Source organism: Giraffa tippelskirchi, chromosome 6 (assembly GCF_054371585.1).
Source record: "Giraffa tippelskirchi isolate mGirTip1 chromosome 6, T2T-mGirTip1v1.2.pri, whole genome shotgun sequence".
NCBI lineage: Eukaryota > Metazoa > Chordata > Mammalia > Artiodactyla > Giraffidae > Giraffa > Giraffa tippelskirchi.
The window spans coordinates 13,848,288-13,859,667 of NC_137280.1; the positions used below are offsets into that span (position 1 = coordinate 13,848,288).

General features: G+C 43.1%; 1 protein-coding gene across 4 annotated transcripts in view; it reads right to left on the reverse strand.

Moving 5' to 3' along the window:
* LOC145511619 (uncharacterized) overlaps positions 1-11,380 on the reverse strand; it is a 138,082-nt gene that overhangs the window by 44,920 nt on the left and 81,782 nt on the right. The window contains exons 6-7 of one of the 4 annotated variants that reach the window (XR_014057998.1): positions 5,946-6,042; positions 1,709-1,860 (exon numbers count right to left, since the gene is read on the reverse strand). The exons of 2 other annotated variants lie outside the window; for them this stretch is intronic. The gene's annotated coding sequence lies outside the window, so the exon portion shown is untranslated. The remainder of the gene's footprint in view (positions 1-1,708; positions 1,861-5,945; positions 6,043-11,380) is intronic. One more of the 4 variants, XR_014058002.1, reaches the window with a different exon arrangement.

Genomic DNA, 11,380 nt, shown 5'->3' on the forward strand with positions numbered 1-11,380 from the left:
CATTACCTCACAGTCACACTTCTTTTTGGCTTATCCATGTGTGATGATCTTTTCTCCTGACGACTCATCAAAACTGTAGTGATGGTTACCTTGATCAGAATCCAAAGGGTAAGATATAAACCTGACATTTCTCTATGTTTCTGAGATCCTCATGAGAAAAAAGTCCCCAAGGATGGAGCACAGAGGTTTTCTAGATAATATTTCTCTCAGCAGCATTGACTGAAACATAATTTAAAAGTTTTCCTTTTATAACTTCAGGTCCTGGGAGATTTCATGTGTAGCCTGAAGTCTCCGAATAAATGACTAAACCAAGTCTCATTAAAAACAAAATAAAGATGAAAAAAAAACACCTTGATGGTCCCTCTCATGGTACAAAATAAGCTAGTTTCCAGAAGGCTGTATCTAAATGAACATCCACCCTTATTTTTATGACCAACCCACATCCTGATTCTGTGGTCATTCACTTCTTTGAATCCAGATCAACTCCAAAACCAATTGTAAGACCACAAATCAAGATGCAATGTCTGGTTAGGCGATTCCTGTAAACCCATTGTCTGCTTACAGCTTTTGAAGTTGCAACAGATCCCCAAGGATGGGGAAATTAGATAGTTTACGCTGGACTAATGAAGAGGGCTGGAGTATCAAAGAAGTCGTGGGCCACAGAGTACCTAAGAGCTGGATCCAATTCTGGGTTATTGTCCCGGGGGGAGTGGGTGGGTACATATGTGTGTAAGCATCCGTTCTCCAGACCACAGTTGACTTTGGAACAGGTTCTTCTAAGAAGTTACACTGGACACTGAGAACATCATGTATTCTCAGGTCGGCTTTTCCTGGAATATTCAACACAAGTAGTTTGAACTCCATCCTGTAACGTATTTGTCTCCCATTCATAAACTTGATTCAACTTCCAGGAGCTAATGCACAAAAGTAGCCCTAAGGCTTGTTATTGACACGAAATCCAAAACTGATTTCCTCCGGACTGTGCCAGGTCTTGTTTGACTGAGATCACAGGACCTGACTCTTTGTAACTCAATCCCCCTTTCTTTAACTGGGCATAACGTGTGCCCTGTGTACTTCAGGGTTATTGAAAGGACGGAACAGGTTTCTTATGGGAAAGCGTTTTGAAAATGCCATGTACACGTAAGGTCTGGTGATTGGTTCCATTCCCTCCAAGCATCTCTCTGAAATCAGTTCCTCCTTTCCTCCCAGTCAGCCTTGGCCTCCTTCGGTTGCCCTACATACACACACACACACACAGGGTCAGAGGAGGACGAGCATCCCTGTGGGTCCCCACAGCCTTCTTCCTGATCCCACATCTGTTCTCTTCCACCTTCAGGTGTCTCACCCACAGCTGCACGTCTTAGCCCAGTGGTTGTCAAAGTTACAATTACTGGGATAATTTTTTGAATTACCAGTGCCTGGACCCCAGCCCAAAAGCTTTGATTTAATTGGTCTAGGCTATCGGTAATTTACTAGAGCACTCCTAGTGATTCTAATGGATAGTCCTGATATTTTTTTTAATTACTGTTTTAGAGGCTCACAAACAAAAATCACAATAATGATAAATATTTATTGGGCAATTCCCACTTGCCGGGTACTGTGATAGGTATTTTAATGCATCATCTCATTCAGTCCTCACAACTGCCCTCTGAAATAGGTGCTTTTCCTCTCCTCTTCCCAGAGAGAAACTGGAGCTTGCACGGCTTACCTGCCTCATTCTCTGACACGCAGCTACTCCATGGGGGATGGGATTCAGACTCCATTCTGTCTACACCAGAACCCAGGCAAGGTTGATCACCAGGGCACCGAAGAAGCCACAGAGTTAGTAAATGAGCTCAGAGAAACCCTGAAAAATCTAACCTTAATTAGGGAAAAAGAGGAGGTGAAGAAATTTGTCATACCAAATGAACTTAAAATGCAAAGGCTTTTTGACACAACATTGTTAGAGCATTCTTCTTTATCACATTTCAAATGTACAGTTGACCCTGGAATATATTAAAGCTGGGGGTTTCATTTAATTTTCTATTGCATTCCATAAAGCAGTATCTTACTCTCAGATTTCATAGTCCAAAGAAAAGCATAAATGATGAGGTTTGGGGGAGGGAAAGGGCCCAGGGACCACCAAATTTTCCTCAGTTAAGGGAGATATCCCTTTCCTTCTCTCTCCCCTACCTCCCCACAAGCCACAGTAATGCGTAATAAGTGTAGACCATCCATAAGCTGTAGAATCTCTTTTTTCTGTTATGGTTGTAACAAAGCCCATCCTCATTAAAATAATGAGGTTCTGTGGTTTTCTAATTGTCCTCACAGAAGACTGAAGATGCTGAGGGCCCTCCCAGGTGGGGGCGCAGGGGAGAGGCAGTAACTTAGAAGTAAGACTGAGCTGGGGATGCTAGAGGCTCTCCATCACCGCTCTACCAGAGCAACTCAACTTGTTTTTCCTTGACCTAGTAAACTTCACATTAGTTTGGGCTTGAAGAACAGACTGTCACTCTGTTGAAAGGAAAGTTTGGAAACCACTATACTAGTTAAGTTCCGTGACCCAGACCCTACCTGAATTACCAATGTTGGAATAATTGGATTACAACAAAGTGTGCGAGTGTGCTAAGTCTGACTCTGCGACCCCATGGACTGTCGCCCACCAGGCTCCTCTGTCCATGGGATTCTCCAGGCAAGAATACTGAAGTGGGTTGCTATGCCCTCCTCCAGGGGATCTTCCCAACCCAGGGATCGAACCCGAGTCTCTTACGTCTCCTGCATTGGCAGGTGGATTCTTTACCACCAGCACCACCTGGGAAGCCCACAACAAAATGTACTTCACCCTAAACCTGTACTGAGCCAATGTGGATGATTCAGGAAGTGTTGCAAGGTCTTATTAAGGAAGTGGTGGTTAATAGAAGGATAGTGCCAGCATTAACCACTCTTGGCTCTCCCAATACGTTATATGTTCACATAGTAAACTCTCCAAGTTGCTCTTTTTTATTTTCTTTCTTGAAGTATAGTTGATTTACAATATTGTGTTAGTTCCAGGTATTCAGCAAAGTGATTCAGTTATACACGCGCGAGTGTGGGGGTGTGTAGGTGTGTGTGTGTTAGTTGCTCAGTCATGTCCAACTCTTTGCAACCCCATGGACTGCATCCTCCAGGCTCCTCTGTCCATGGGGATTCTCCAGGCAAGAATACTGGAGTAGGTTGCCATTCCCTTCTCCAGGGGATCTTCCCAATCCAGAGATCAAACCCAGGTCCCCTGCATTGCAGGCAGATTCTTTATAGTCTGAGCCACCAGGAAAGCCGAAGGACTGATGCTAAAACTGAAACTCCAATATTTTGGCCATCTGATGTGAAAAGCCAACTTATTGGAAAAGACCCTGATACTCAGAAAGATTGGGGGCAGGAGGAGAAGGGCGCGACAGAGAATGAGATGTTTGGATGGCATCACCGACTCAATGGACCTGAGCTTGAGCAAACTCCAGGGAGGTGATGAAGGACAGGGAAGCCTGGCGTGCTGCGGTCCATGGGGTTACAAAGGGTCAGACATGACTGAGCAACTGAACAACAACAATACATGTATTCTTTTTTATTCTTTTCCATGATAGTTTATCACAAGATCAAAGTTGCTCTTAATAGAAGTTGAGAGGACTTCCATGGTGAAAGGATGAGGAAGCCTCATCCTTTCTCCGGGGTTCAGGAGCCTCAGGCAACCTTCCTGCCCTCTGAAAACGTAGCAGCAGCAAATGACCAGGACCATTCGGGGGCAGCAGCTGAGGCAGCTACTTTGGAGCAGGCTGTGCGCACCATTTTGCCAAATGGCATTGCATAATTTTTTCCCCGATGTTTAAAGTGGAACTGTGAGTAGTAGCTTTTAAATAACACTTATGCCATTTTCTGATTATGAAAGTAATATTTTCAAAGGTAATTGACTTCAGACTGTTTCTGCTTACTGCTCATATCTCCAAGGCCAAGAATGACAAAATCTGCCTTCTTATTAAAAATGGGACGGGGGGAGGAAAAATTATAGGGAGAAAAACAAATTACTATTTCAACGAACTAACCTGCAGCCAAAAAACAAACTTCTTTGTGTACATGGATGAAATTAAGCTGTGTGGATGCCACAGATATTTTCACTTGAGTAAAAATTTCCAAAGAACGTTCTCTTTATGGCTGCATGCTGCAGCATACCGTATGGGCACACTGGCCTTTGTTTGATCATTCTCTTATTGTTGACCTTTAAGACGATTTCCACTTTTGAGCTGTGGTAAATAACATTGTGATGAACATCTTTGAGCATAAATTGGGGCCTGCACAGAAGGCTGTCCCCCCGCATAAGTCACAGGAAGTAGAAACAGTAGAGTTTTTACACTATATTTTAACGAGATGCCCCTTCCGGTTCTCCTCCTTCGTTTCACCGGTCCATGTTCTTTTATTCTTTGTGATCTTTCTTTACTTGGTGCCTTTAGCAATTTCTAGATATGCCTCTGGGATTCTGTCCTATTTTCTTTTCAAAGATTCTTCGGGGGATTCTATTTTCATTCAGCTGTTTCAGGTGTCCTGGCCGTTAGATTTGAGCTCTTAATCAGGGACAGTGCCCTCAGAGCTGATGCAATCTCTTACCATCTTACATTCTATTATACCTTGGAAGCTATTCCCCAGGATCTTTCAGGACATAACTTGGATTTTACTTACATTCTCCTCTGCTTCTAATACTCCTGCGTTATCCAAGCATATATTAAAATGGGTAGGAAACAGGCTTAATAACACAAAGCTGCACTTTCTGAACTCTATCTCTTTCCCTGGGAAATCTCTTATGCTTGGAAAGTGTGGTTTCGTGTAATTCTTTTAAATCAGCGTTTCACTGGGGAACACGGCAGAGTTGTTGAAATTTGCACTCATTCACCTTCAAGTTGTAGTTCAACATCTCTTTATATTCTGCTCTTGAGCAAAACAGGCCCAGCGATTATACCAGCCATCTCCCTATGGCTAAATTATATGAAGCCAAATTTAAAGTCTTTGGAAACACAAAGAGGTTTCAAATATATCCAAGTGTCTTCATTTCTTGATGATTTCACACTTTACTTTGGCACTTTCAGGCTCTGAAAGAAATCAGTTTGGGGGTTGTCTGTCTGTTTCGAAACTCTGATTTAAAGGTTGGTATCCTTCGGAAAGCTCAGGGCAGCATAAGGGCCCCCAATACTGCCCGACTGCCAACATTCCCACCACCGACTTCCCCAAACTGTTACACCTTCTGTCAAAGCATGGGGCTTACTAACACCGATGTCAGGGACGGTGGTCAGCATGGACCCCAGTGAGGCCCCACAGCCTGGCATTCTAGTGGAGAATTCTGGACAAAATCGATGTTTCTCTGCTTTGCCATGGAAACCGTATAGAGTCCTCCCTATGCATAAACATATCTGATAAGATTACACAGAGCATCCCACCAGGGGAATCTAGGGTGATTTAAAATGCAGTCTTTCTCCTCCTGCTAAAAACTCTGTAGCATCCATTTTATTTATTTATTTATTTATTTATTATTATTTTTTTTTTTGTAGCATCCATTTTAATGAGAAAATGAACATGACCAGGGCTGAAACGTGGCCAAATGCATCTGGATGACCATGACAGTTGTTAAAATATTAAAATGCTTTAGTATCAATTGGTAGATATACATCTTTCCATCATGCCCCACCCCCTCAACATCAGGCTCCTCCCTGGGGGACTCCCCACATCCTCAAGATCCAGCAACTAAAAGGTTAACTTCCTCCAGCATAGCTGGGGCTCCAGCACCTTAATCCAGCCCCACTGAGCCAGGGTCTCTTCCAACTGATGATCTACTTCAGTAGTAATAAATATTTTGAATATTATTCTCAAACTAGAACATGTCAGTCAACCTCAAAAATCATGGAACATATGTTCACTACCATTTTTAAAAAATGTTATTTTATTCTCACCTTCAATTATTCAGCAAATGTCTATTAGGCGCCGGCTCTGTCATGAGCAGAGTACAATGCTGCCTCCAGGAAATTCACGATCTAGTGACAAAGACATCTAACAATAAATAACTTCAGATAAATAACTTCAATACTGTGTAATAAATGCTACACATTTATAATAATACAGCTCTATTATACAGTATTCTTTATTATTACATTTATTACATGTATTCTTCTACAGATGAAGAAGATGAAACTTCACAGGGGAGGAGGCAACTGTTATCCCGGGAAGGGTGTCAAGCAAACTAAATAGCCCACGGGAGAGCCTAGAAGCCAAAGAGGAGAAAACGTGCTCAGGGAGCTAGGAATAGTTCCCTGGGGGTAGATGGAGGGAAGTGATGAGAACAGGAGCTGTACAGTGAACCCAAAAATGATTTGCTTCTACATCTCACAACTGCATTTAAGCTGAGGATAAACTGTAGGTGAGTCCTAAGTCATGTCTGACTCTTGTGACCCCATGGACTGTAGCCCGCCTGACTCCTCTGTCCATGGGATTTTTCAGGCAAGGATATTGGAATGGGTTTCCATTTCCTTCTTCAGGGGATCTTCCTGACCCAGGGAGCAAACCCATGTCTCTGGCCTCTCAAGTGGATTCTTTACCACTCAGCCACCAGGCCAGCTCTGTAGTTGGCGATGCTCTTTCCTGGGCATCTCAGAGAACTTGGGTCTCAAGCTGTAGTCAAACTTGCCAAGGTTCTGCTATTTCATTCTCAAGATGGCTCTGGAGGCCACCACGATCCCTCTGCATAGAAAACCCATCAGCTACAAACAAGAAGAGGCACAGGAAAGAGTTGCGAGTTGGCTCCTGGTGGAGACAGGGCCCTCGCCATGCCTCTTCCAGACTGATGGCCCCCACATGGTGCCTGGCACGCAGCGAATGTCTGTTGAAGGGATAAATGAATGAATGAGTGGGGAATAACTTACAAGGACAGTTTGGGAGATTGAGCTCTCACTAAGCGCCCCATAAGTGCTTGACTAAGTGATCATGGCAATTCAATAGTCATCATTTCCTGGTAAGACTGATGCTTTTAATACACGTTTTAATCGGAAAAGATCAACGTCTTGTTAATTGTCTCCATCTCAAAACTGTTTTCACTCAGTTTTCCAAAGCCTGAATCTCGTGATGAATTTTGAAGCCTGAGGGAGGATCCATGAGACCTTGGTCACCGTTTCACCCTCTCCCTCGCCTACTACTTCTTGCTTCCCAACCCACCTTGTCTCTCTTTCCTTCTTACTCTTAAGTGGCTGATCTCCTAGGATTACCAACATGTGCCAGTTTTCCCTGGACTTTTGTGGGTTTGGCACCGAAAATCCCACGTCCCCGGACACTCTTCCCTCCCAACTCAGGCCCAAGCGAACTGGGACAGTGTGTCATCCTTTTGATGAAGAGCTTTTTTTTAGACTGGAGACATTCCGCAGACAACAGAACGCTTTAGTCACTTGAGTGACAGAGAATCGTTAGCGGGAGAGAACTTCCAAAGCCCAGATCCGAATCGAGAAAGAGGAGCATGAATTTGCCAGGTGATCGAGGCAGGGGAGGTCATTCTAGAAAGGACCAGTAGAGGCCTGGGGGTGATTTCATCAGTGAAACAGAGGTCCAAAGAGCAGCAGGAGGACAGAAGGGAGGAAGTAGAGAGATTGCTGATTCTGGAGCCAGATTTTTTAGTAACAAAACAGCAGGTAACACACATATCCATATGCAAGTCATAGTTGCCAAAAAGAAACCCTTTTGACTGCCAGTTTAGATTAGCTGTGCTCTTGCTTTCATCCGTTGCTGTGAATAATCAAGAATTTGCAGAACTTCCCACTATGCCCAAGGGAGAGTGTGGTACGGATCCAGTCCCACATGTTATACTCATCCTGTTAGTTCCTACTGTTAACGTGAATAAATAAGAAATCTGATATGACTAAACACCACCCCAGGCTGCATGATGTAGCAAAAGGCTAATTTATTTTTGACCTACTACTTATGTGTGAACATCTGACTCAGAGCCTCTTGCCTTCTCTCCAGAGACTCAAGCAGCTAAGTTGATGAAACACCTGAATATTACGCAGCAGAACTTGGATTCATTTCTTCTCTCTTCTAGCTCTTTGCTCTAAACATCTGTTTTCTCCTGCAGAGGCCTGGATTCATCAGCAGAATAATAACACAGCAATCCTATATACAACTGTATTCTTGACAATGAAACTCCAATGCCTGCAGAGTGTTCTCCTACTCTCGACTCTCTATGACTTCTTAATCCCTGAAAATCTAGTCACTGACACTAATGTTTCTGTATTTTACCACAGTCCACCAAAATTACCAGTCATCTGTACCATATTGATTCATGCTGACTTTGCTGGAGTGGATACCTTTGCTGCCTACCAAACACCCATTCTCTTTTCTTCCTTCCTAACAGAGCCATAATTTTGCTCAGGTGTAACACAGCCAAGTGCCTCAGAGGAAGGTGACTCCCACCAAAGTCAATCCCACCAAGGATAATGCCACTGTTTCTGGAGTGAGTGGATCAGGCACAGGCTAATAACCCAGGGACGGCCAATGAGATGCAAGAAAAAGCCTGCGAAGACCCCTCCCTTGTTCTCCATAAAGAGCCTCTGGAAGGCTTTGTGGGTCGTCTTTTTTAAATGGCTGCCTGAAATTGTGGCAGCTGTCTTGCTAATTAGCCTGAAGATGCAACCAGCACTGAGGATGGCAGAACAGAGACCCAAAGAATCACACTCCAGATCGTGAGCTTCAGGCCAGTGCTCTTATCCTAAAATACTCTACTCCTAGACTCTTTCTGAGGGATGATTTGGGGAGGGGGCGGTCTTGAAGATATGAGGTAAAGGTCCTAGACTTATTTCTTGGAACTAATTCGACTCAACTAATTCAGTGCTAGTCCAAGAATCATTTTCATTAATTCACAATAGCTATAATCATGGTCAATGCTAGTATTTTTAGGAAATATTCATCATTGGTAGCAATAGGATATTCAAACTAAAAAATGTGAAAGGAAATGGTATCATTGATAAGGACAAAAGGAAAGTAGGAGCTTAAAGTGAAAAGGTAAAGACCTCTGAGAGCTCTCCTCTCCTGTTAACAGAAGCATTCTGTCACCTGAGATGTAATATATGAAAAACCCCTGAGATGAAAGCAGAAGTTAACTGTACCGGAAAGAAGGGTAACACACAGAACAGAACTCACTGAGATCCAGATAGTGACATTTGACCAAATGGTAGAATTGTAGAAACAAGGATGCTGGACCAAAATTAACTATAAATTGATGATGGATATTAAAGTCCATGAGATTGTAAATCAACTATACTTTAATTTTTTAATGTAATAAAAAATAATCAAGGAAAAAAGTGAAAGCAATGAAATACCCTTTGTGTATGAGATGATATTGTTAGTTCATGATCGATAAGACAAGCCTTTCAGCTACTTTTTCATTTGGTGAAGGATTAGCATTGAACCAGCCACCCTGAACTATCCGATGCCTCTTTGAAGACAGGTGGCCAAGGGGAAATGTACAGATTCCTGAATACCTGAAAGCTTCAGCTTCCTTACCTGTAATTAGAGATAATACATAATCCGACTGTTTGTGGAGAGGATGAAGTAAGATGGTACATGTGAAGCCCAAAGCAAGTGTTCTGTATACTGTAAAATCCCAATTTTTAAGTTCCTTTTCTCTTCTCCTCCCACCCCTAACTTGACTGAAAGGATCATTGTTCCCTTGGAGTATTAGTGAGTAATTAGAGCCATAACTGTAGAGAACTATTTGATTTGGGGCAGCCATTCCCCACAGATGGCTGCAAAGCAGAACTGAAAGTCAGCTAGAGTTTCCTCAGCTCCTCAGAATCAAATGCTCCCCCAAAGGACTCTCTATGAAGAGCCTAAGAAAGAGCTTATCTAGTATAATTATACTAGAGTCTAATCATTTGTTTCTATGAGTTTCTTCACCACTCAATTAGAAGTGGTTAGGAAGAACCCAGAACCTGAGCATAAAAGATGCTCAGTAAGGAAGGGAGGAGTGGAAGGAAGGGAGAAGGAGGGTGGAGGCAACAACCAATCAAACGGTGATGCTTGGCTTCTAGACCAGGGCTGTCTGCTGTAAGTGTAATGCCAGCCCTGAAAGTGAGCTACATTTATGACTTGATATTTTCTGGTAGCCACATGAAAAATGTAAGAAGAAACTGATGAGATAAATTTTAATAAGACATTTAACTTAGTGCAATATATCCAAAACACTATCATGTCAGCGTGTAATCAATATAAAAAATGATCATGGGATTCTCAACTTTTTGTATTGTCTTTAAGGTCTCGTGTGTATTTTACACTTATTGAACATCTCAATTCAGACTAGACACATTTCAATTGTTCACTAGACACGTGTGGCTAGAGACCTCCATGTTGAAAGTACAGCTCCAGACTCGATTCACCTTCTCTCCATGCTTTTCCCATTTCAGAAGCCCTACCTCCGCTGCAGCAGTCCCACCCACTCCCCTCCATTATATCACTCCAGTCGAGAGCATTCCTAATTCACTCTGACTTATGACATGTACTCACCCCAAATCCCAGATCCCTGCCCTAAAATTTGTATTTAATCTGGTGCTGTTGGATATTAATTAAAGTGGCCAGCAGTGCCAAGTGACAGCCTGAGTGTTAATAGATGGTGGGACAGAAGACTCTTTCTTCCCACAAAGGATTTATACGCATCCTATATTGGGAAAAGAAATGGGAACAGGAGTTTTAGCTAGCCCGCTCTATGAGGGCACCTAATCAGCTCCCAAGGTGCACCTGAAGATGTGGGTAAAACAGAGCACAGACACTCTCATTTGTCTTCATATCCCCAGTACCAAGCAGGCCGACTCTTTACAACCCCATGGACTGTAGCCTACTAGGCTCCACCATCCATGGAATTTTCCAGACAAGAGTACTGGAGTGGGTTGCCATTTCCTTCTCCAGAGGATCTTCCCAACCCAAGGACTGAACCCGGGTCTCCCGCATTGCAGGCAGACGCTTTCCTGGTGGCTCAGCTGGTAAAGCGTCTGCCTGCAATGCGGGAGACGTGGGTTCGATCCCTGGGTTGGGAAGATCCCATGGAGAAGGGAAAGGTTACCCACTCCACTATTCTGGCCTGGAGAATCCTGTACAGTCCATGGGGTTCCAAAGAGTTGGACATCACTGAGCGGCATATAAAAAGGGCAATAAATATTGGCATTAAATGTGATTGAAATTAGTTGAGAATAATAAGTGAGAGTTCAGTCAGAGCTACTTAGGGAATTCATGGAGTGTGACTAACAGATTTCTTGGGATTTAAGTGAAAGAGTCAGTCTTTTATTAGAAAGCAGGAAATACAAAAATAACATAGTGGGAAAGAAATAAGATGGCAGAAATCCCTTAAAGTCATGAA